At 35.7% G+C, this 25,155-nt stretch overlaps 1 long non-coding RNA gene and 1 pseudogene across 1 annotated transcript; one reads left to right on the top strand and one right to left on the bottom strand.

Annotated features, from left to right (window-relative positions):
- Positions 1-25,155, bottom strand: part of LOC109070544 — a 731,031-nt pseudogene that overhangs the window by 371,880 nt on the left and 333,996 nt on the right.
- On the top strand, positions 1,052-1,434 carry LOC122140796. Its single transcript, XR_006157375.1, has 2 exons — positions 1,052-1,283; positions 1,372-1,434. It is a non-coding gene; the product is annotated as an uncharacterized LOC122140796 (long non-coding RNA).

The raw sequence follows: 25,155 nt of genomic DNA, 5'->3' as shown, positions 1-25,155 counted from the left end.
CACACACGTGATGAGACTGGCACTCACACACACACACATACGAGTGATGAGACCGGCGCTTCTTGCACACACACACACACGTGATGAGACTGGAGCGTCACACACACACAAACACATGCGTGATGAGACCTGAGCATCTCCTCACACACACACACACATCGCCGTGATGAGATCTGAGCGTTCTCGCACACACACACACACACACACACACACACGCGCGTGATGAGACCTGAGCATCTCACACACACACGCGTGATGAGACCTGGAGCATCTCACACACACACACGCGTGATGAGACCAGAGCGTCTCACACACCGCAGCCACACACACACACACACACACACACACACTGCGTGATGAGACCTGGGCGCGTCTCGCACACACACACACACACACACACATACGTGATGAGACCGGCGCTTCAGCTGAACACACACACACACGCGTGATGAGACCAGAGCGTCTCACATGCACTCACACACACACACACACGCGTGATGAGATCTGAGCGTCTCGCACACACACACACACACACACATACGTGATGAGACCGGCGCTTCTTGCACACACACACGCGTGATGAGACCAGAGCGTCTCACACACACACACACACACACACACACACTACACTGAGACCCTGAACGCCTCGCACACACACACACACACACACATACGCGGATGAGACCGGGCAACTTTTTGCACACACACACACGCGTGATGAGACCAGAGCGTCACACACACACAAACACATGCGATGAGACCTGAGCGCCGCATCCACACACACACACACACACACACGTGTGATGAGACAAGAGCATCTTATGCACACACACGCGTGATGAGACCTGAGCGTCTCTCACACACACACACACACACATACATGTGATGAGACAAGAGCATCTCACGCACACACACACACGTGATGAGACCGGAGCGTCTTGCACACACACACACACGTGATGAGACCAGAGTGTCTTGGACACACACACGATGATGAGACCGATCTTGGACATAAAAAAAAACACTTAAACACACAATATCTTCTACACACACACGCCTGATGAGACCAGAGTGTCTCGCACACACACACACACACAAAACACACACGTGATGAGACCGGAGCATCTCACACACACACACACGTGATGAGACCAGAGCATCTCACACACACACACGTGCATGTGACAGAGTGTCCTCTGATTGCAGGAAGAGACAGAGGGGAGGAGGAGATTGAGACGAGGGAGCGGGCCAAGAGAGAGCGAGAGTGGCAGAAGAACTTTGAGGTGAGTGAGAGAGAGATGCTCATCAGAGTGTGTGTGTGATGCTCCCATCTCATCATGTGTGTGCGTGTGTGTGTGTGTGTGTCCTCAGGAGACACGTGACGGACGCGTGGACAGCTGGAGGAACTTCCAGGCCAAAGGCAAGACTAAGAAAGAGAAGAACCGCACGTTCCTCAAGCCGCCCAAAGTCAAGATGGAGCAGCGCGAGTGAGACGCTCCTAAAACGCTCTGCTGTACAGACGATGAAGATCCTGAGCCTCAATAACAGACACCTTTCCTCACTTCTGATTCCTCATACGCTGTTTTCCTTCTGCAGATAAACATTCGTTTGTAGATATTTCGTTCTAGCTTTTATATTGTACACAGTTTCACCTTTGTTTTTGTCTGACTGTATGAGTTTCATGTTTGTTTGTCCGGAAGAATTTTAATATTAAATGGATAAAAAAAGTTGTTTCGGTTTCATTGAGATACCGGTATAATATATATATATATCATATATTATTATTTTTAACAAAAAATACACAAAAAAATAAACATATATTTTAGAATTTAAGATTTTAGTAATTTTGTTGGTTTTGAATTTTTATAGTTACAAATTATAGTTATAATTTATTTTAAAATTAATTTTTTAACTAATTTAGTTAAAATTATATATATTGTATGTGTATATATACATGTAGACATACACACATCTTCACAGAAATATAAAATATAAAACTGAAAGTTTTGTTTAAAAATATTGAGAAATGTTTTATTTATATACATTTATTTTTACTTTTTTGCTATAGTTTTAGTTACCTATAATAACCCAGTGCTTCTTTAAATTATATTTTTGGGGGTGATATATAATATATAAAAAAAAACTCCTTTTTTATATGGTTATTAGCAGCAGTTCACAGACTGCGTCTCACAATCAGTGTTGTACAGAATGAACAAATATCTGGAAAATAACTGAATCTTAAATACACCAAACTCAAGCTAAAGCACAGGCCTCCAGGCGGCGCTGTAAATAATCACTGAATCACTGATGACTGTCTGTGACTAATTACCCTCACCATACACAATCAATTCATCAAGACAAAGACACGATTGTTTCTGCTGATGAAAACAAAGCTGAGTCTCCAGGGTCACGCAGATGTTGGATGGAGAACAGATTCCTTCATCATCCTCGAATCCTCTGCCCTTGAGCTGCTTTTATCAGCTCTCAATCTTACTTGTACAGAAATACATATTAAAACAACTTTAATGCTGAGTTCAATCAACATAAAAGACATTTTAAGGACATGATTTATATACAAATTAAGCCTTACAGGTAAATGTCATATTTACATGAATTCATCACAAGCGGTTTTTCTTTACAGGAGTAAGTGATATTTACGCAGAATGACAGGAATGAATTATAAAAAAAAAAACCCGGAAGTGTGCGCACGTGGAAAGTAGGGTTGACCAGGCATGAGCTATACTGGGGAGGAATTGGTGCTCTGCATCCCACCTAAACTCCCATACAAGTGCGGACAAGTACAATTCTTAACCACAGCAGCGACAACACACCGTCTCAGATCACACCAAGATCCGGCGTGCAGAGTCACACACACACACAGAACACAGCAGTGAGAAGTGAACACACCGTGAACACACACCCGGAGCAGTGGGCAGCTATATCCAGAGCACCCGGGGAGCAACTGGGGGTTTTTTGACAGTGCCTTGTCAGAGAGCCACAAGATTCAGTCAATGAGTATTGAGGGGAAGAAGAGAGTACTGTTCATTCACTCCCTCCACACATACATATTAGTTGTGTCTCCTGCCAGCACCGAGACTCCAAACCTGGATCCAGACCTTCGGGTTACTACAAGGTTCAATTCTCTAACCATTTAGGCAACAGCTGCCCGCGTTTATTAAAACCACTAGAGCAGAAGAGAAGAACATTGCAGAAGAGGAGCGTCTCAGATCATGAGAAGATCAGTCCAGAGGAGGAACGGATGCAGAAAAGTCTTCAGTGATTACGATTAAAATTAAATAACTTTTTCTCTCTCTCTCATGTTGCATCTTGAGAAAAGTTTTCTGATGAGAGACATTTTGAAGAGAAAAAAAATTAATGAAAATCTAAAAAAATATATCATTATATAATTTTTTTTTAAAGCCAAAAGGTTTTCTTTATGTTTGATTTTTTGAAAAAAAAAGGAAAGATTTTGTAATCATTTTTGAAAAGAAAAAAAAATCTGACAAGAGAAAAGGTTTTGGAGAGAGAAAAATAGTTTTATGGGAAAAGTTTTTGAAATGAAGAGAAAAACATTTTCTGAAATGAGAGAAGAATGTTTTTTCCTGAGAGAGACAAAAGATGTTTTAAGAGAAATAAACGTAAAAAAAAGTTTAAGCAGGAAAAGCAAAGGGACTTTGTCTTTTATGGAAGGCAAACACTTTAAGAGGATTAGGGCAAGCAATAAAAAAAAAAACTTTAATTTTTTCTTGAAAAAAAACCCAATTTAAACTTTTCTCTTGATTTAAAGATTAACACCTGTCATTAAAATTAGAGAAAAAGATAAAATTTGAGAGAAAAAAAGGCCTTGAAACCAATAACACTGATGTAACTTGCTACATCGTTAGAAGGAATGGATCTACACAGACTTTTTTTTTCTGAAATTTAACAAGTTATTCTCCATACTTATTTTGATTTTTTTCTTGAAATTTAACAAAGTTTATTTTCAACACTTTATGTAGACTTATCTCTGAAATTTAACGAGTTTATTTTCAACACTTTATTTAGACTATTCTCTTGAAAAAACAAAATTAACGAGTTTATTTTCAACACTTTATTTTGACTTTTCTCTTGAAATTTAACAAGTTTTATTCTCAATACATTTATTTTGACGTTTTTCCTTGAAATTTAACGAGTTTATTGTTTCAACACACTTTATTTTGACTTTTCTATTGAAATTTAACGAGTTTATTCTCAACACTTTATTTTGACTTTTCTCTTGAAATTTAACAAGTTTATTCTCAATACTTTATTTTGACTTTTTTCTTGAAATTTAACAAAGTTTATTCTCACACTTTATTTAGACTATTCTCTTGAAATTTATAATGAGTTATTTTCAAACACTTTATTTTGACTTTTCTCTTGAAATATTACGAGTTATTCTCACACTTTATTTTGACTTTTCTCTTGAAATTTAACGTTTTTCTTTTTCAACACTTTATTTAGACCTTTTTCTTGAAATTAAACGAGTTTATTCTCAACACTTTATTTAGACTTTTCTCTTGAAATTTAACGAGTTTATTCTCAACACTTTATTTTGACTTTTTTCTTGAAATTTAACAAGTTTATTCTCAACACTTTATTTAGACTATTCTCTTGAAATTTAACGAGTTTATTCTCAACACTTTATTTAGACTTTTCTCTTGAAATTTAACAAGTTTATTCTAAACAATTTATTTATACTTTTTTTCTTGAAATTTAACGAATTTATTCTCAACACTTTATTTTGACTTTTTTCCTGAAATTTAACGAGTTTATTTTCAACACTTTATTTAGACCTTTCTCTTGAAATTAAACGAGTTTATTTTCAACACTTTATTTAGACCTTTCTCTTGAAATTTAACAAATTTATTCTCAACACTTTATTTAGCCCTTTTTTTTTCTTGAAATTTAACGAATTTATTCTCAACCCTTTCTTTATTTTGACTTTTTTATCCTACACTTTATTTAAAATGTAACGAGTTTATCCTCAACACTTTATTTTAGACTTTTCATCTTGAAATTTAACGAGTTGCTTCTCAACACGTTATTTTGACTTTATTTCTTGAACTTTAACGTTTATTTTCAACACTTTATTTAGGACCTTTCATCTTGAAATTAACGAGTTTATTTTCAACACTTTATTTAGACTATTCTCTTGAAATTTAACACAAGTTTATTCTAAACACTTTATTTAGACTTTTTTCTTGAAATTTAACGAATTTATTCTCAACACTTTATTTTGACTTTTTTTCCTGAAATTTAACGAGTTTATTCTCAACACTTTATTTTGTGATGAACTTTTCCATTGAAATTTAATGAGTTTATTCTAAAACACTTTATTTAGACTTTTTTTTCTTTAACAAGCTTTATTCTCAATACGCTGATTTTGCCTTCTCATTGAAATGTTAAACGAGTTTAGTCTCAACCACTTTTATCCTTGAAACTTTAAATTACGAGTTTATTCTCAACACTTTATTTTGACTTTTCTCTTGAAATTGTAACGAGTTTATTCTCAACACTTTATTTTGTTTTCTGACCTTTTCTCCTTGAAATTTAACGAGTTTATTCTCAACACTTTAATTTAGACTTTTAACGTTTTCTCAAACACTGAAACTTTTCTTGAATTAAACGAGTTTTATTCTCAACACTTTTTTTTTTGACTTTATTTAGACTTTCTCCTGAAATTTAACGAGTTTATTCTCAACACTTTATTTCTCACACTTTATTTAGACTATTTCTTGAAATTAACGAGTTTATTCTCAACACTTTATTTAGACTTTTTTCTTGAAATTTTAACAAGTTTATTCTCAACACTATATTTAGACTTTTCTCTTGAAATTTACGAAGTTTATATTCTCAACCTACTTTTGCATTTAACGAGTATTTTCAACACTTTGTTCTTGAAATTTAACGAGTTTAACGAGTTCTCAACCCTTTATTTAGACTTTTCTCTTAAATTTAACGAGTTTATTCTCAACACTTTATTTAGACTTTTTTCTCTGAAATTTAACGAGTTTATTCTCAACACTGTTATTTAGACTATTCTTTGATAAGTTTGAATTTTTTAGAGTGTACTTCTTTCTTGAAAATGAACAAAGTTGACTTTGTTCTTGAAATTTAACGAGTTTATTCTCAACACTTTCAATGATTAGACTTTTTCTCTTGAAATTTAACGAGTTTATTTCGCAACACTTTATTTAGACTTTTCTCTTGAAATTTAAACGAGTTTATTCTCAACACTTTATTTAGACTTTTTTCTTGAAATTTAACGAGTTTATATTCTCAATACTTTAGTGTTGACTTTTTCTTGAAATTTAACGAGTTTATTTTCAACACTTTATTTAGACTTTTTTTTCTTGAAATTTAACGAGTTTTTAACACTTTATTTTGACTCAACACTTTAATTTGACTTTTCTCTTGAAATTTCTTGAACGAAGTTTATTCTCACACTTTATTTAGATTTTCTCTTGAAATTAATGAGTTTATTTTCAACACTTTATTAGACCTTTCTCTTGAAATTTAACGAGTTTTATTCTCAACACTTTATTTTGACTTTTCTCTTGAAATTGAACGTTATTTAACACGTTTATTTTCCTGAAATCAAACACTTTATTTAGACTTTTTCTCTTGAAATTTACGAGTTTATTCTCACACTTTATTCTTGTTTAACTATTCTCTTGAAATTAACGAAATTTAGCGTTTATTCCTCAACACTTTATTTTGACTTTTCTCTTTGAAATTTACAAGTTTATTCGCAAACAATTTATTTATACTTTTTTTCTTGAAAATTTAACAAGTTTTTTTCTTTTTTCCTGACTTTATAACGACTTTTTTCTTGAACTTAATTTGTAGAACTTATCTGACACTTTTGTATCTTCAACACTTTTTTAGACCTTCTCTTGAAAATTAAACGAGTTTATTCTCCAACACTTATTTTAGACTTTTTCTTGAAATTTAAACACAGTATGCTCAACACTTTATTTTTTTGTCCGAATTTACTTTATCCTCAACGTCTTTAGACTTTTCTCTTGAAATGTAACGAGTTAGTCTCAACCTTCTTTAGTTTTGACTTTTTTCGGTTGAAATTTACAAGTTTATTTTCAAAACTTTATTTAGACCTTTTTTAAACGACCAACGTTTTTTAGACTTTTCTCTTGAAATTTTAACGACAGTTTATTTTCAAACACTTTATTTAGACTTTTCTCTCTTGAAATTTATAACTGCTTTATTCTCAACACTTTATTTTGACTTTTTTTCTCGTGAAATTTTGAACGAGTTTGTTATTCTCAACACTTTATTTTAGACTTTTCTCTTGAAATTTTAACGAGTTTATTCTCAACACTTTATTTTAGGACTTTTTTCTTGAAATTTAACAAGTTTTATTATTTCAACACTTTATTTTTTGACTTTATCTGACGTTTCTCTTTGAAATTAACGAGTTTATTTCTCAACAACTTTAGTTTGACTTTTTTCTTGAAATTTAAACGAGTTTATTTTCAACACTTTATTTAGACTTTTGCTCTTGAAATTTAACGAGTTTATTAGCTCAACACTTATTTTGACTTTTTTCTTGAAATTTAACGGAGTTTTATTCTCAACCACTTTATTTTGACTTTTTCTCTTGAAATTTACGAGTTTATTTTCAAAACACTTAATTTAGACTTTTCTTTGAAATTTAACGAGTTTTTTCTCAACACACTTTTATTTTTGACTTTATTTATTAAACACTTGAAGGACTTAACGTTTAAATTACCGAGTTTATTCTCAACACTTTTTTGAACCTTTCTCTTGAAATTTAACGAGTTATTCTCAACATTTTATTCAGACTTTTTCTTGAAATTTAACAGTTATTCTCAACATTATTAGAATTCACACTTTTTCTTGAAATTTAACCGGACTTTCTCTTGAAATTTTCTGAAATTTAACGAGTTTATTCTCAACACTTTTTAGACTTTTTCTGACTTTATTTCTCAACCTTATTGAAATTTAACTTGAAGTTTATTCTCAACAACTTTATTTAGATTTTCTTGACTTTATTCAATACTTGAAATTTTTTCTTGAAAACAAGTTATTTCAACACGTTATTTAGACTTTCTCTTGAGACTTATTCTCTTGAAATTTAACGAGTTTATTCTCAACACTTTATTATTTTCTCTTGACTTTTGTTTATTTTCTTGAAATTTAAATGAGTTTATTCTTTCAACACTTTATTTAGACTTTTTTCTTGAAATCTTGAATTTCTCTGGAAATTACGAGTTTTATCTTCAACACTGTATTTAGACTTTTCTCTTGAAATTTAACGAGTTATTTCAACACTGTATTTGGACCTTCTTTCTCTTGAACACTTTATTTAGACTTTGTTTAAATTTAAAACAGTTTATTCTCAATATTTACTTTATTTTTAGCCTTTTTTTTTTCTTCTGAACATTTAACGAATTTATTCTCAAATTTACGAGTTATTCTAAACCTTTATTTAGACTTTTCTCTTGAAATTTAACGAGTTTATTCTCAAACACTTTATTTAGACCTTCTCTTTCTCTTGAAATTTAATACGCATTTGAGTTTATTCTCAAATTTAACAAAGTTTTTATTTTCAACACTTTATTAGACGGTTCGCTTGAATTTGACCAAGTTTCTCTTGAAAAATTTAGACTTTTGTTTTTCTTGAATTTAAACCGAGTTTAAACACGTTATTTATTTTTCTCTGAAATGTAACTTTATTTTGAACACTTTATTAGACCTTTTCCTGAAGTTAACAGCGATTCTCAACATTTTATTCTGGGAAACACTTTATTTTCTCAACACTTTTTTAGACTATCTCTGAAATTTAACGAGTTATTCTAAACACTTTATTTTAGACTTTTTCTCTTGAAATTTAACGAGTTTATTCTCAAAAACACTTTATTTTTTCTTGAAATTTAACCAAGTTTATTATCTTTTTGAGGACTATTCTCTTGAAATTTAACGAGTTTATTCTCAACACTTTATTTTGACTTTTTCTCTTGAAATTTAACGAGTTATTCGCAACACTTTTGTTGAAATTAAACGCTTTTTCTCAACACTTTATTGAAAATTTAACTCTGAATTTTATTTTCAACACTTTATTTAGACTTTTTCTTGAATTGAACAATTTAAACGAGTTTATTCTCAAACCTTTATTTAGAATTTTCTTTATTTAACGAGGTAACTTTTTTAGACCTTTCTCTTGAAATTTAACGAGTTTATTTCTCAACACTTTATTTCAACTTTTTTCTTGGAAATTGAGCAATTTATTCTAAACGCGTTTATTCTCAACGAATTTATTCTAACACTTTATTTAGACCCTTTTTTCTTGAAATTAACGAGTTTATTCTAACACTTTATTTGACTTTTCACACTTTAAAGCTTTTATTTTAGACTTTTCTCTTGAAATTTAACGAGGTTTATTCATCAATACTGTATTGTTGCCTTTTTCATTGAATTTAACAGTTATTCTCACTTTATTTAGACTTTTCCTCTTGAAATTTAACGAGTTTTTTTATTCTCAAATTTAACGAGTTTATTTAAACTTTATTAGACTTTTTCTTGAAATTTAACGATTTTATTCTCAACACTTTATTGTAACTTTTATTTGAAATTTAACGAGTTTTCAAACACTTGAAATTTAACGAGTTTATTCTCAAAACACTGATTCTTAAAAATTTAATGAGTTTATTCTCACCACTTCTTTTTCTTGAACTTTAACGAGTTTAAACACTTTTATTAGAGTTTATTCTCAAACCACCACTAACTTATTTTCTTGCCGAGTGGATTCTCAACATTTATTCTTTTCTTGAAATTTAACGAGTTTATTCTCAACCACTTTATTTAGACTTTTTTCTTGAAATTTAACGACACTTTTTTATTCTCAAATTAACGAGTTTATTAACTTTTTTAGCTTCTTCTGAAATTTAACGGAATTTATTCTCAACACTTTATTTAGACTTTTTTCTCCTAAAATTTAATGAGTTTATTCTCAACACTTTATTTCGTGTTAGCTTTTTCTTAGAAATTTAACGAGTTTATTCTCAACACTTTATTTTGACTTTTCTCTTGAAATTTAACGAGTTTTTATTCTCAACACTTTATTTAGTACTTTTCTTGAAATTTAACATTTTATTCTCAACACCTTTATTTAGACTTTATTCTTTAAATTTAAAGACTTTAATCTTGAGATGTTTTTTTATGGCTTGGCCCTAATCCTCTTCTGAAAAAAAAGAAAGAAAGTAATTATTACGGAGTAAACGAAGTCATTATTACAAGAAAATATTTTATTATTGCGAGAATGTTTCTCATTATAATGACTTACAGAAATCATTCCTAACTGTGGAGAAATGGGCTTCTAAAGATGAGTAAAACTTTTTTTGATGAGAGAAGTAAAGAGAAGAAAATTTTTTGATAGAATTTTTTTTAGAAAGAGGAAAAAAACACACTTTTTAAAGTGTTTCACACTCACATTTTATCACACTAACATCATACAACACACACATCACTCACTCAACACACACGCATACTCACACCACACAACATGTGAAGATGACAGTAACAAACACACACACACGAAGACGACAGTAAAACACACACACACACACACACACTTGATGACAGTAACATACACACACACACACACGCACAAAGACGACAGTAAAACATACACTCAAAGATGACAGTAACACACCACACACAACACAAGACAACGACGAGGAAAGGACAGTAACACACACAAACACGAAGAAACAGTTAAAACACACACACACCACACACAAGACTGACAGTAACACACACACACACACACACACACACACACACACACACACATGAAGACGACAGTAACACATACACATGAAGACAACAGTAACACCACACACACACACACACCACACCCACCACACACACGAAGACGACAGTAACACACACAAAAACAAAGATGACAGTAAACACACCACACCACACACACACAACACACACAACACAGAATGAAGAGACAGTAACACAACATACACACACTCAAAGATGACAGTAACACACACACCACACACACCACACACACCCACACACACACAGGAAGACGACAGTAACACACACACACGGAAGACACACAGTAACAACACACACACACACCACACACACACACACAAAAGATGACAGTAACACACACACACACAAGGATGACAGTAACACACACAAACAAAGATGACAGTAACACACACACACACATGAAGACGACAGTAACACACATACACACACTCAAAGATGACGTAGTAACACACATACACACACACACACACACATGAAGACAACAGTAACACACCACACACGGAAGACAACAGTACACACACACACACACACACACACAACACACACAAAGATGACAGTAACACACACACACACAAGGATGACAGTAACACACACACACACACACACACACACACGAAGACGACAGTAACACACACAAACACACACATGAAGATGACAGTAACACACATACACACAAGGATGACAGTAACACACACACACACACACACACACACACACACATGAAGACGACAGTAACACACACACACACACACATGAAGATGACATTAACACACATATACACACAGACAAAGATGACAGTAACACACACACAAAGACGACAGTAAAACACACAACACACGTGAAGATGACAGTAACACACTTACACACACAAACACACACGTGAAGATGAAAGTAACACACACACACACACACGTGAAGATGACAGTAACACACACACACAAGTGAATATGACAGTAACACACACAAACATGAAGACGACACTAACACACCACACACACACACACACACGTGAAGATGACAGTAACACACACACACAAGTGAATATGACAGTAACACACACACACACAAAGACGACAGTAACACACACACACACACACACACACACACAAAAACTTTAAGATGACAGTAACACACACACACTGACAGACACGTGAACCCTGAACAGACTGTCAATCTGTCAAACGAATTCATGTAATCATACGTGGACTGCAGATGAACCCTAACTCAAGAAACATCTTTACTTTCTGAATCATTTCTGAAACAAGGACGTTCCTAGAAGAGGTCTGACAGATTTAGGTCACTACTGGAGACAATTTTATAACTATAACTAAACACACACACAAACGCAATCTGACAAGACAATAGTAATATTCCATGTGCTGCTCAAAGCCTGTGCTCACCAAACACAGACACGTCAAATATTAAATATCATGGATGTATATTTACTGAGTAAATCCACTCATTTGTTAAAATGGAGTTAAAATGCCATAATGTGGCCCAGTTTAACACCTGACTCATAGAGCCATTTTTAGATCCCCTGTATCTCTCAGAATGAATCATATATGAATCACACAGGGCCTTAAAAATGAAGATACCAAAAGAAAACTTTAAGAGCCAAAATCTAAAAGGGCATTAAGATATCTTTAATACTTCTTAAGTTATAGCCATGCAAACTTCAGGAAACAAACTTGAAAAGAGCATTTTTAAAAAATGAATAAAAAAAAAAAAAATGGCTCTGAATCTCAGATGAAAAATGTCATTTTGTTTGCCCCTCCTCTACAGAATAGTGCATTTCTCAGCAAATTTACATCCTTTGCATTTAATATTTTAGCTTTTCAGCACTATTTATATTTGTCTTTCTTCAAAAAAAAAAAATAAAATTTTTTTTAAAAATGCAAGAACAAGGTGAATTAAATATTGGTCCATTTTGAAAGTAGTTGTAGCGAGCATAAGCAATTCTCAAAAAGTGTAAATGTAAATATGATCAGTGTCACCAGGTGAAACTCGGAAATCAGTGTGTCCACGGGCCTTTTGGAGTAATTACCAGTGTGAAGTGAAAGATTCTCACCTGAACACATTCATGTAATTGTTAAAAATTACAAATGATTGTTTCTTGCGTCAGTGCAAGGCTGCATCTCATTTCTAGTTTTACTTGATCTTAGTGCTGCGTTCGACACCATAGATCACGACATACCTCATAGATAGATTACAAAACTATACAGGTATCCAAGGCCAGTCTTTAAGATGGTTTAGATCCTACCTGTCCGATCGCTACCACTTTGTTTATCTAAATGGGGAGTCATCTCATTTATCACCAGTAAAATATGGAGTGCCACAAGGATCTGTCCTAGGTCCTCTGCTATTTTCAATATACATGTTGCCCCTTGGTAATATTATTAGAAAATACGGGATTAGTTTTTCACTGTTATGCTGATGGATACTCAACTATATATCTCAACGAGACCAGGTGAAAAATTCAAAATTATCTAAGCTAACAGAGTGTGTTAAAAATGTAAAAGACTGGATGAATTCAGATAAGACAGAGATATTACTTATTGTAATTCTTCCATCTTAAAAACACTGCCAAGCTACGAAACATGTTACCTGTTTCTGATGCAGAAAAGCTAGTTCATGCATTCATGACCTCTAGACTGGACTATTGTAATGCACTGCTAGGTGGTTGTCCTGCATCCTCAATAAACAAGCTGTGTCCAGGTAGTCCAAAATACAGCGGCTAGAGTCCTTACCCAGGTCAAGAACCATATATGATCATATTTACCCCAATACTACAGTCTCTGCACTGGCTACCTATTAAGATCTGTATCAGTTACAAAAATTATTATTAGAATATATTACTACTATAAGGCCCTTAATGGCTTTAGCTCCTGCGTACCTAACTAAGTCTTCTACCACGCTACAACCATCACGCTCCCTAAGGTTCACAAAACACTGGACTTTTGATAGTACCTAGGATAGCAAAGTCCACTAAAGAAGGTAGAGCTTTTTCACATTTGGCTCCCAAACTCTGGAATAGCCTTCCTGATAATGTTCGGGGCTCAGACCTCAGACACACTTCCTCTGTTTAAATCTAGATTAAAAACACACCTCTTTGGCCAAGCATTCAAATAATGCATCTCATAATTTTGGACTGCAGTTATATCTGATCAAATGTGCATTATTATTCTTTAGCTTGGGTTGAACTAATTAATTTTACTTGGCTGGAACAGCAGCTACACGCTAATTATGTCTCTATTTGTTTCTCTGTTTTCTGCTGGATTTACATCCCGTGGTAACTAGGATTTACACAAGCTCCAGTTCTGGATCCAGAACACCTGAGAAGAGATGATGCCAACCCCTCAGAGGACCTCAGATGATGCTAACCCAGAGACAACATACAGAACTACCACATTTTGCTACAAGTTTGATTACATCAAATAATAATTGCTGTTAATAGTGTTCAATGGCTATTTGATTACGTCTTTAATTGTTTTTTTTCTGTACATTTCTGCCATATGTACATAAACTAACAGTCAACCACTGATGATTTAGAACAACTGCAGCGTCTGACCTGCTTTCTCTCACACACACACACACACACACACACACACACACACACACACACACACACACACACAGACTGTATATAAGTGATATGAGGACACAACGCAGAGCAGCACAACAGCATCTGACCTGGATTTCACTCACACACTTGCGTGCACACTCTCTCTCTCTCTCTCTCTCTTTCTCTCTCTCTTTCTCTAACACACACACACACACACTCACACGCTCACACACACACACACACACACAATGAGGTTCTGCATCAGCGCCATTCTCATGATATTTGCACCAGTGCTGTGATATATGACTGATTTTTAGTATTTTATATAAAAAAGTTATTGATTGAAAAATCAAGAATTATATTTTCCCAGCCAACATCACAAGGCCAGTACAACATCACTGATTAACCCGTGTGCTGTGAATCATTTATCTAAGTCAGTTTTTTAAACATTGCTTATAAATCTCTCATTTTGCTATATTATCAAGAAATATTGGATTCAATCTTTTTTTTCACATTATTTCATTTAGCACAGTATTTGTGTTTCTTATTGGAACTGATTGATCATATGTAATTGCAAACATTTGACAATATTAAGTTTTTAAAAAAAATAAAAACACATTATTTGTAGATAATATCGACAATATTCAGTTTTTCATGAAATGGCTTTTTTTGTGAGTAATTTTTGCAATATCATTTTTTAATTTAAAATTAAAAGAAAACAAAGAAAGTTGTTGAGATTATATGCAATATTACCGTTTGTTTTTTCCGCTGCTTACACACAGAATCGTTCCTCGTCACACAGTTTCTGAAAGCTGACACTCAAACATCAGAAGCACCACACCAAATTCTACAAAACCATACACTGATTTCTCAGACTTTGCCTTGGTTTTCAGTTTCATAAAAACACTTTTTGCAAAAACACAATGCACAATTCTCTATGTAACACACACACACAAATCTAATATTAATATTATGGCAAATGTGTTTGCAAATGTTTGCTTTTGAGATGTGTTTGTGATATTCTGAATGCAGTGCTTCATTTTGCAAGAGATGAGAGGCATTCTGCATTCTGTGTGCAGTTCTTGAATTTGTGTGTAAAGTTTGGAAAAAAAGAAAAGAGGCAAATTTTGTAAAATGTGTGTAAGCTGTTGAAAAACAACAACAACTAAGTAATAATACAGCATAATGAGACATTTACAAGCAATTTTCTGTATGCCGTCATTTCTGACTGAAAACACCGCAAGTTTAACAAGGGAAGGCAAAACCCCCCCAAAAAGGTTACAAAAATGATCACAAATTTTAGGGAAAGCTGTTATAACCCTGTGTGAGCAAAGTCAGCAAGTTTAGTCCGATATGATAACATAACCTAGCATTTTCAGGAAAAAGAAAAGATCCTCTCTACAAAACATGAAAATCAGGGTCACCTTCCAGTGTTCCTCACCCTCGACCCAGCGGTTCGGTGTTCAGTTTCTCTCTGAACGGAGCACAACAGGTCAAAATACCAGTGATTCTCACCAAAGAGAAGTTGATTTTTACATTAACCCCAAACTAAGCTGAAGTACTACACTACCCACAATCCTCCAGCCCTGCAGAATCTGACCTCTCTGAAAAACAGATCATGCGTTTGTCCAACATTATTGAAACACATATTATATAATCCTATGTATTTCTGATGAAATCTCATGCGCTTCTCAGTTCTGTCTCAGCCATCCGTCGTGACCCAAATCTGCCCTAAAAGCAAAAACAATCAGCAGGAAGGATTAAAGTGTTAGTTCACTCGACCTCTAAATGTGGGGAATGTTTACACCACAGCACACATGAGTTGAGAGTTGGTTTTCAACGACGCAAGAAAACATCAGACGGAAAATATCACTGTGTCTGCTGGTGTGTTGGGTGTTTTTGGCCTTGAGGCGTCTGCGAGACGTTTCCGTCGCTCAGATTCATCATGATCTGCTATTATGAGACTGAAGTGAATCTATGGAACAAAATGAAGGGAAACAAGCTTCATATGGCCCATCATACAGCAATGGCATCTCAAACAAACAACAGAAATCTGGCTGTGTTTTATTGGATTTCAGCACGGTCTGTCGTGTGTGAAGAGAGCCGTGAGCGTTTCAGACAGATGCAGATACACTACTGCAGAGAAACAGTTCATTACGAGTGAGTGTTTGTGTGTGTAGTCTAAGATTACAAACAGACCAGTTTTAAACATCAGCGCTGATGTGTGTGTGTGTTCTCCAGCAGAAGAGAGAATCATGACCTCTGTCTGTGAGCATAATCTACAGTGTGTTGTGTCAATAAAGAGGCCCATCGTAGTAGAAGAATCATATTATGGGCTGTCGCAGGTCATGTGTCCAGAGAAAGCTTCCTGGCATCTCCTTCCACAGACGGTTAGGAAATGTCCACTCAAAAACAGCCAAGTGCCCATTATAAAATGTAACAAAATATGGCATAAAAATGTACAGATCTGCAGCATATCTGCAGTAAAGGTATGTTTGCAGGTACAGATACGTTTCCTCAGGTGCGTTCCAAAACATACACACACATGATCACACAACAACATTCCCACAATGCTCCAGTCTGAAGTCTTTGTGCCCGTGTGAACGCAGAACAAGAGCAGAAGTGACATCAGTGGTTCCAAAAGCGCTTCGATGAGCGACAGTGATGGGCCGCTTCTCACCTGAGGAGGGAAAATCACAAACAGCAAATCCAACAAATCGACATTTAATACCAGCTGTCACACACACATTTCATCTGAAAGTGAATTTATCCTTTGAAATTCATTCAAATATTACATGATATTCAAATATCATAATTAGTGCTGTCAAACAATTAATCGTGATTAATCGCATCCAAAATAAAAGTTTTTGATTACATAATATGTGTGTGTACTGTGTATATTTATTATGTATATACAAACACACACATATGCCTGTATATATTTAAGAAAAGTATGTTATATATTATATTTATTTACATATGATATAATTTATATGAATATAAACATATACATGTAAATATATGTAAATATTTTCTAAATATATGCTGTATGTGTGTGTCTTTATATATACACATGATAAATATACACAGTGCACACAGATATATTTTAAACAAAAACTTTTATTTTGGATGTGATTAATCACGATTAATCATTTGACAGCACTAATCATCATAATTAAATCTCCCACTGAAGATTGACCTCCAGTTATTGTTTTCTATTAATATTACTGTTTTATTCAGAAGAATGTTACAGAATTCAGTGCAAGTTTAAGCCCCATCTGCCTCATTTGGGAAATAATGTTGACTACCAAATTTAAACACAGTTTTCCAAAATATAGCCTAATAAGACTGAAGCACTTTATATAAAATCACTTGGTCTCCTAGTATGTGTTACCAGTTAGTTAGTACAACTGTGATCTTTGAGCCTGTCCTGAGCATGTACAGGAACAGGTAAAACTCTAGCATGATACTGGCAGTAACTCTTGTCTACTCATTACATGTCTGTACCAAACCTGTACAACTTTCTTCAGTGGAACGAAAAAGATCATTGGGAACCAAACAACACTGATTTTCACTATGGACCAAAAACTGAGACATTCTCAAACTAGCCACTAGTAGTCTAGCAAGCGCAGTAGCGGTTCGTTTGGAGCTCGGAGTCTGCGCAAGGGTTACTCATGGTTCTCGGTTTGTATCACCGTTTTAGAGTCCGATTTCAAGTACGGTTCGGTATGTGCTAGTTTTAGGGGGAAAAAGGACTATCTATTTTCAAATAAATTAAAGAAAATAAGAACAAATAATTTAATTACAATCAACATCACAAATAGATATAATAGAGCAAAGATACATATAAAACAAATGTGATTTTCAGTTTTTTTTAAGTACAGAAATTGAAGTAATCAAATGAAAAATAACTGCATATTTGAATGTATAAATTAAAGATGAATCCTTATTAAAGTCACAAAAGCTTCAAACAAAAGCAGTAAGTGATTTCCTTGTTTTTGTGGTTTGATTAACATTAAAAAAGTGCTGTCACTTTAAGACAATGCAGTACGTTCAACCGACTATATCTGCACCAATCAGTGTGATAAAAACCACTTAAATGATGAAAACCATCTTTGGGAAAAGTTTATTTGAAGTGTAATTTGATTTTTTAGCTCGGCTTAATTCCTATTCGTTTATGGAAAGCGGGGGATTATTACCTATACTGCAGCCAGGCACCAGACAGCAATTTAAATGTTTTGGCTCCACTTTTCATGACATGCAAGGCACACTTGTTTTAAACTAAAATCTTAATCATTTTTTTAACACGACTGAGGTTTCAGAGTTTTTGCCACAACAGCATGTGCAACACTGTTCTGTTCATCCTTCAAACGTACGCTCCCATCTTCTAATCTGTGTCTGAGAGCAGCTGACATGTGTTCCACTCCACAGTCCTCTCTTGCCATCACCCAATCGGCTCCCCCATTGCTCCCAGTTTTTGCCAAACCAGTGTTTCGATCTCTGGTGCTGCTGGGTTTGGTGTTCTCTTCTCTCAGCGGTCGTTTTGTTTGCGACCGTTCCAATCTCCAAACATCTCCTTCCGATCTAGGACGTGCGCCCCTGCTGAGCTAGCCGACTATCTCTACTTAACCAGCGGACAAGTTCTGTGCGAGCAGGACAACCGCGCTTGCTTTCTCCAGATGCCTGAAACTCTATGGGCTGAGGCCATCGGGTTGCCTGGACAAAGACATTTGATTTAAAAAGGTTTGCAGACTTGACTGACTTGAGGCACGGGGATTGAAGAAGGAAAGGTTGCCAGAACATCTCTGAGCTCCATTGAGGAAGAGTCGGCTGGGACTCCCGTCAAATTAGAGCCCATGGAGTTCAAAGTAGGGCTTTGTTCCAAATCATCTCGAAGGTGCTCGGCGCTCCAAGAACCAGCTTTCAATTTTTCCTCTCTGGACAGTCTAGTGGTCTGAGTCATGAGGGTGTTGTTGCGACCTCATTATAGGATGGGAAACTGTTCCTCTGAAAAACTCTCCTCTAGAAGCTTCATTTGTCCAGGACTCTTGTCCTTCACTCTCTCTAGCAGAGGAAACTGAGTGGTTACTGAACGCTCCCTCAGAGTAAATTCCAGCTTCATCACGTGAGTTCAGGAAATCGTTTTGGGGATTTGTAGTTTGATCGAAAAACCAATGCTTAGCATCCCCATGGGGCATTCTTTGCCATTCTGACTACTGAAGCCTGGAAATGCTGGAGCAGCTGATGGGCTCTATAGACTCTCTGAAGGACTGGTGATGGGGACGAGGACAGAGGCACGGCTGATGGAGTCTGCATCATCATTGGCTTACTCTCTTGTGAGGTCGCCACAGCTGGTGCCAAGGGCATGGTTACACCATTACCAAACTTGTTTTTAGCAACAGATGAGGCAGACTGGAGTATGATTGCTCATTTGCTGATCAATTACAGATCTTTTGAGATTGGTGGACACTATTGGTGACAAAGGGAGTCTTTCTTTGGGCAGCTCTGAAAGAAATGCCACAGGTATCTTCTCTTTAGATTGAAGCCACTGGGGGTTTCCCTTTTAGGTGGGACAAAAATGTGCAACAACAGCTCTCTTCTTGTCTAAAGCCACCAAAGAATCAGGACTAGAGGTTTTTAGTCTCTGAAAGCCCAGGAGAAGAAGCAATAGCAAGTCTTTCTGGAGGGGAGCTGGTGGAGGGGGCATGTGCAGACTCCCTTTGGGGTCTCCAGTTGGGAACGTTTGACCTCTGAAGCCAAGAGTGGAGTTCCTAAAGTGCGCTTAAGCGTCTGTGCCTGATGGACTGCTGTAGCAATGCTAGGCGTACAAGTAGTGGGTGATCGATCAGTTGTGATGTTTGATGCAAGGCTGGTCTGCCCAAATCCATGACAAGTAGCTTGACAAGGGTTAAGTGCTTCTCCAAATGGTGGAGGCCAGACTTTACAGATCTGGTGTGCAGGTGCTATGCTGCCATTGAACATCTTCTTACGGGCTTCTTCCACTTCTTCAGGGACCAGGTAATGCCCTGCTTCAGACGCTGGGTGGTGAACCATAACCTTGATCTGCTCCTCAGGGTGTTTGGAGGCAGCAGTGAGCCAGGAGAGCTCTGCGTGGGTCGGATATGGGAATCTGTTAAACGATGTGATCAGGGTGACATTGCTGTCCAGTATGGGGTTGTACTTGGTGGTGTGAATAGGAATTGCGATTGTTGGAGAGGTGCTGAGATTGGGAGGTCGCTGTAGCAGAGGCGTTACGTGACTCGTAGGCTCTGGAATAATGATTGTACCATTCACACTCACAGCTCTGATCTCATCCTTCAGCACTGGACTGCCCAGCTTCTTCTCCACATCCAGGCCTTTCTCCAAAATGCTGCTGTTTTCCATGGTTGTCTTTCCAATTTCTTCACCTTCTGGATTGCTGGAGTCTCCAAACAGTCCTGAGTCATATATGGTGTCTGGAAGGGATCCTTCATTCTTGCTCTCAATGGTTTGCTCCAAGATACTTTGTCTATTCAGTTTGATATGCTTGATCTTAAAACGGCTCTCACCGGGGTGTTGAACTTCATTATATGACATGAGAGGGAGTCAAACTTGTTGGTACTGAAATAGCAGATGGTACAAAGGTAGAGTGTACTGACTGGACCTTCAGACTGAGGGATCTCCTCATGATCACTAAAGTTCTGCTCTGATGCAGAACCCCCCTCGGACTGCTCCTCTTCCTTATTATTCAGTGATGTGCAGTTTTCGTCTGCTGTGAGCGGCACAGGTGAATATCTGCCCAACATGGTCTTGGCTGAAACATCCATTTCCACCGAGTCTTCCGCAGTGAAACTGGTTGCACGAAGCACACAGGGGTTGGACGACTTCCTTCGGCCTGACATGATGAGTATGGTGATGGTGGCAGGGATTGTCTGGTGAGGGAGTTTAATGGGGAACGGAGGGATAGGAGTGAAGACCCAGCATTTGGTCAGGTGGCATAAGACGCTCCCTCAGACAGGGAGCTTCAGCGGCGAAAAGACAGAGTGTCATGGAGACTCGTCACACAGAGCTCACCTGCACAGATACAGAAAGACTTTATTAGACTTTAACAGACTGAGGTCAGGGACACGAGTCAGATCCTGTAACTGGTAGAGCATGGCACAAGCAATCCCAGTGTTGTTGGTCTGATTCTCACGGAACACACATTCTTTACCCTGAATGCACCGTAAGTGGCTTTAGATGAAAGTTTCTTCCAATTGCCTAATGCACCAGTGTTTTCTTAATGTTTTGAAATAAGAGTACTCTTGACTATGTAAATATACTGTAATTTTTCATGACAGAAAGTTCCCCTCAATTAATTATAACTGAGTATATGGGATGGGCATCCCATAGTAACTTGGAATTACAGTAGCTTCAGTCTGGATCCATAACACTTGAGAAGAGATGATGCCAACCCGTCAGAGGACCTCAGATGATGCCAACCCCTCAAACAACATAAAAAACTACCAAATTTGACTATAAGTTTGATCGCAACATATAATCATTGCTGCTGATAGTGGTTCAACTGTCCATTTGAATGCATGTCATAAACTAACTGCATGATTTTACTGTACATTTCTGCCATATGGATATCACGTTGACATAGACACCACTGATAAGCTTCTACTAAATATACTGTAGAAATTTTAAATTTTTTGTAAAGCTGCTTTGCAACAATTTGAATTGTGAAAAGCGCTATATAAAAAAACATGAACTGAACTGCATTATATACATTATAAGTGGACTTCAGGAAATAAAATAGTCCTTAAAGAGTCCTAGAAATCTCTGATTTTAAAGTCTGTCTAAAGATTATTTAAATATAGACTTTCCAAAGCAAAATTCTGAACACTGGATAAAGTCAGGTATAAAATTCTTGGTTGATTTTGTTGACATAACAGAGTTAAAAGTTTTTTTCCAGAGGGGATTTTGGATTTCTCTTTTTATCACTCCCATAAATCAGAAAATACCGTCAACAGACAGAAAACAACACATTTTCACCATGTTTTTAGGAGTAAAATGTATAAATCAGTGTGAATGACAAATGAACAAACATTCAGAATATAGAGAGCAATAAAACTGTAAGTTTTGTGGTGTGTGTAAGTGTGTGTAAGTAGACAAACACAAACCCCTATATAAACAAAAATGATGTATATAATGACGTATATAATGATAATATAAACAAAAATGATGTATATAATGACGTATATAATGATAGCAGTAAAACCTTTAGAATACGAGAATAAAAAGTTTTGATGTAAGTGCCGTTGAAACTACCAATCAAAAATGATGCATATAAAAAAGTGTCTAAGCAGCAGTATCTGCAGCTGCAGTGTGGTTCAGACTACAATTAAACAAACACCTCTGATGAACAAAAAGACTCACTTTTCAACAGAGACACTGAGGAGAGACTATGCGCTTGCACAGAAGGTTCATGAGTTCAAGCATTCCAGAAGCAAAGCCAACAGCTCAGCTAAGACAGAAGACTTACCAACAGCTTTAGCTAGAATCACAGACCGAGAGGAGAAAGAGAAAAGAAAGTTTCTAGTTGGCAGAGAAATGTGAAACAGGTTTGTATTCATTTTGTAACTAATCCCAAACGTTTGGAGGTGGCACTCAAGGCTGCAGGTCAATGAGACGATTCTGGCACACAGAGGAGATTCGACTGTGAGAATCCAAACACACACAGAGCCGCAGGACAATTCACATGAATACATTCATCACAGCAGCAGAAACGCAAACAGAGGACGCATTGTATTCCAGACACACTCACATCATTACATTATATAGGCTATTTCTCAAAAGCAGTTTCATGTGCCCATTATGTCTGTCTTAAGCTAGTGGATAAATGAAGAGTTTAATCATATTAGTTTCCTGCATCCTTTTTCATTAAATATGGAAAGAACATTCATAAGTATTTGTTTATAATAAAATTAATGTCCGAAAAATAATCTTAGAGAATGCTGCAGAGAGATGCAAAAGTTTGTTTACAGAAGCAATTTTTCTTTCAATGTAGGTTTCCAAATCCTATGCAATATTTCATTTGATAACTTTTGATAAATTTTGCTACTAATACAAAAAAAAAAGTCCATGCCTTGTCCGCTTCCAAACAGAGATGTAGAATCCCTTTAACTAACAAAAGCCAGTTCTTAATGACTTCATCCTAAAGGAAGTGACATCATTTCGGAAGGTAACAGTGACACAAGCCTCTGTAAGTACATTATCGTTGGATCTAATGAGTTCTGTGATTTTTTGTGGTGTAATCTTGGTTTGTTTGCAAATATTAAACCCTGTTTGATCAAATGACACCAATCGGTTCGATAAGATCAACATTTCAAAAGATATGAATATAAAACATATGAAAATCAATGAATGTAAGCAAGCTGTCGATCCCTCAGAGTGATGACCGTCTCTGGCTCTTTACTTCCATCACGGTGACTGTGTAAATAATCAAGTGTCTGATCTAGATCAGAGCAGATTCCGAGGACCCTTTATAGAAAGTACTGGTAATAAGATTGTCAAGTGTTTTCTCTTGGACATTTCTGAAGATGGTTGTTTTCATAAAAGTTTGTTTTATACTGTATGTCTCTTAAAGGAGAACCACTCGTTGGTTTTTAATTCCACTTTCTTAGATCCAGTTATTTAAAAGGTATTTGACTGGATTAGAGAATTTATTAATGCAAATGCTCAATTCAAGGTATATACAAGTTTTTGTGTTGCACTAACTATTGTTACTATCTTTTTTTTTTGTATATAGTGTATTAATATTATTGATTTTGTTTTCTTTTCTTTTAGTTGTCCTCCTTCCTGATTCTATGGCAGCTGCAGGGTGGTGGGGTTCTTCTGTGGTTCCTGGTGATTTGGGGTTTGAATTTCAATTAATGGATGTACATTTGGACAGCAGAGGTGGGTAGAGTACCCAAAAACTGTACTCAAGTAAAAGTAAAAGTACTAGTCTGAATAGTTACTTGAGTAAGAGTAAAAAAGTATCGGATAGAAAAAAACTACTCAGGTAGTTAGATACTAGTTACTTTGGATCATATACTGAATATCTATAGTCTATTTTTATTTGGATATATAGATAAAATGTATGTAATGTATGTGTGTGTGTGTGTGTGTGTGTGTGTGTGTGTGTGTGTGTGTGTGTGTGTGTGTGTGTGTGTGTGTATATATTTTATCAGCCTTTACTCCAGTCTTCAGTGTCACATAATCCTTCAGAAATCATTCCAATATGTTGATTTACTATCAGTGATATTCTTTTTAGCTTTCTATTCATCAAAGAATCCTAAACAAACTGTCACTGGTTCCAAAAAATATTAAGCAGCAAAACTGTTTCCAGCGCTGGTAATAAATCAATATACTTTATTAGAATTATTTTTTGAAGGATCATGGACTCTGAAAACTGTTTTGCAAAGCAAACAAATTACACCACTAACAGCTGATGAAAATTCTGATTTGCTTCACTGAATTAAATTATATTTTAAAGTATGTATTATATATGTATAAATAACCTCTGACACGGAGAAGAGTGAAAACTCCTCACATGACGGCTAAGTTACCGAACATTACACTGTGTTCATCTAATAAAGATCTTCATCGCTAGCAAACAAACGCTCTTGATGTTCTTAAACTTTCTGTTACAGCTCTGAGTGAAGCTGTCTTCATCAGACCGCTCAGCGCGTGCGTTACACTCTAGTGAAGCTAGACGGGAACTGAACGAATCA

Source organism: Cyprinus carpio, chromosome B19 (assembly GCF_018340385.1).
Source record: "Cyprinus carpio isolate SPL01 chromosome B19, ASM1834038v1, whole genome shotgun sequence".
Taxonomy (NCBI): domain Eukaryota; kingdom Metazoa; phylum Chordata; class Actinopteri; order Cypriniformes; family Cyprinidae; genus Cyprinus; species Cyprinus carpio.
The sequence above is the reverse complement of the archived record's forward strand: the minus strand, read 5'-3'. Positions and strand labels throughout refer to the sequence as shown.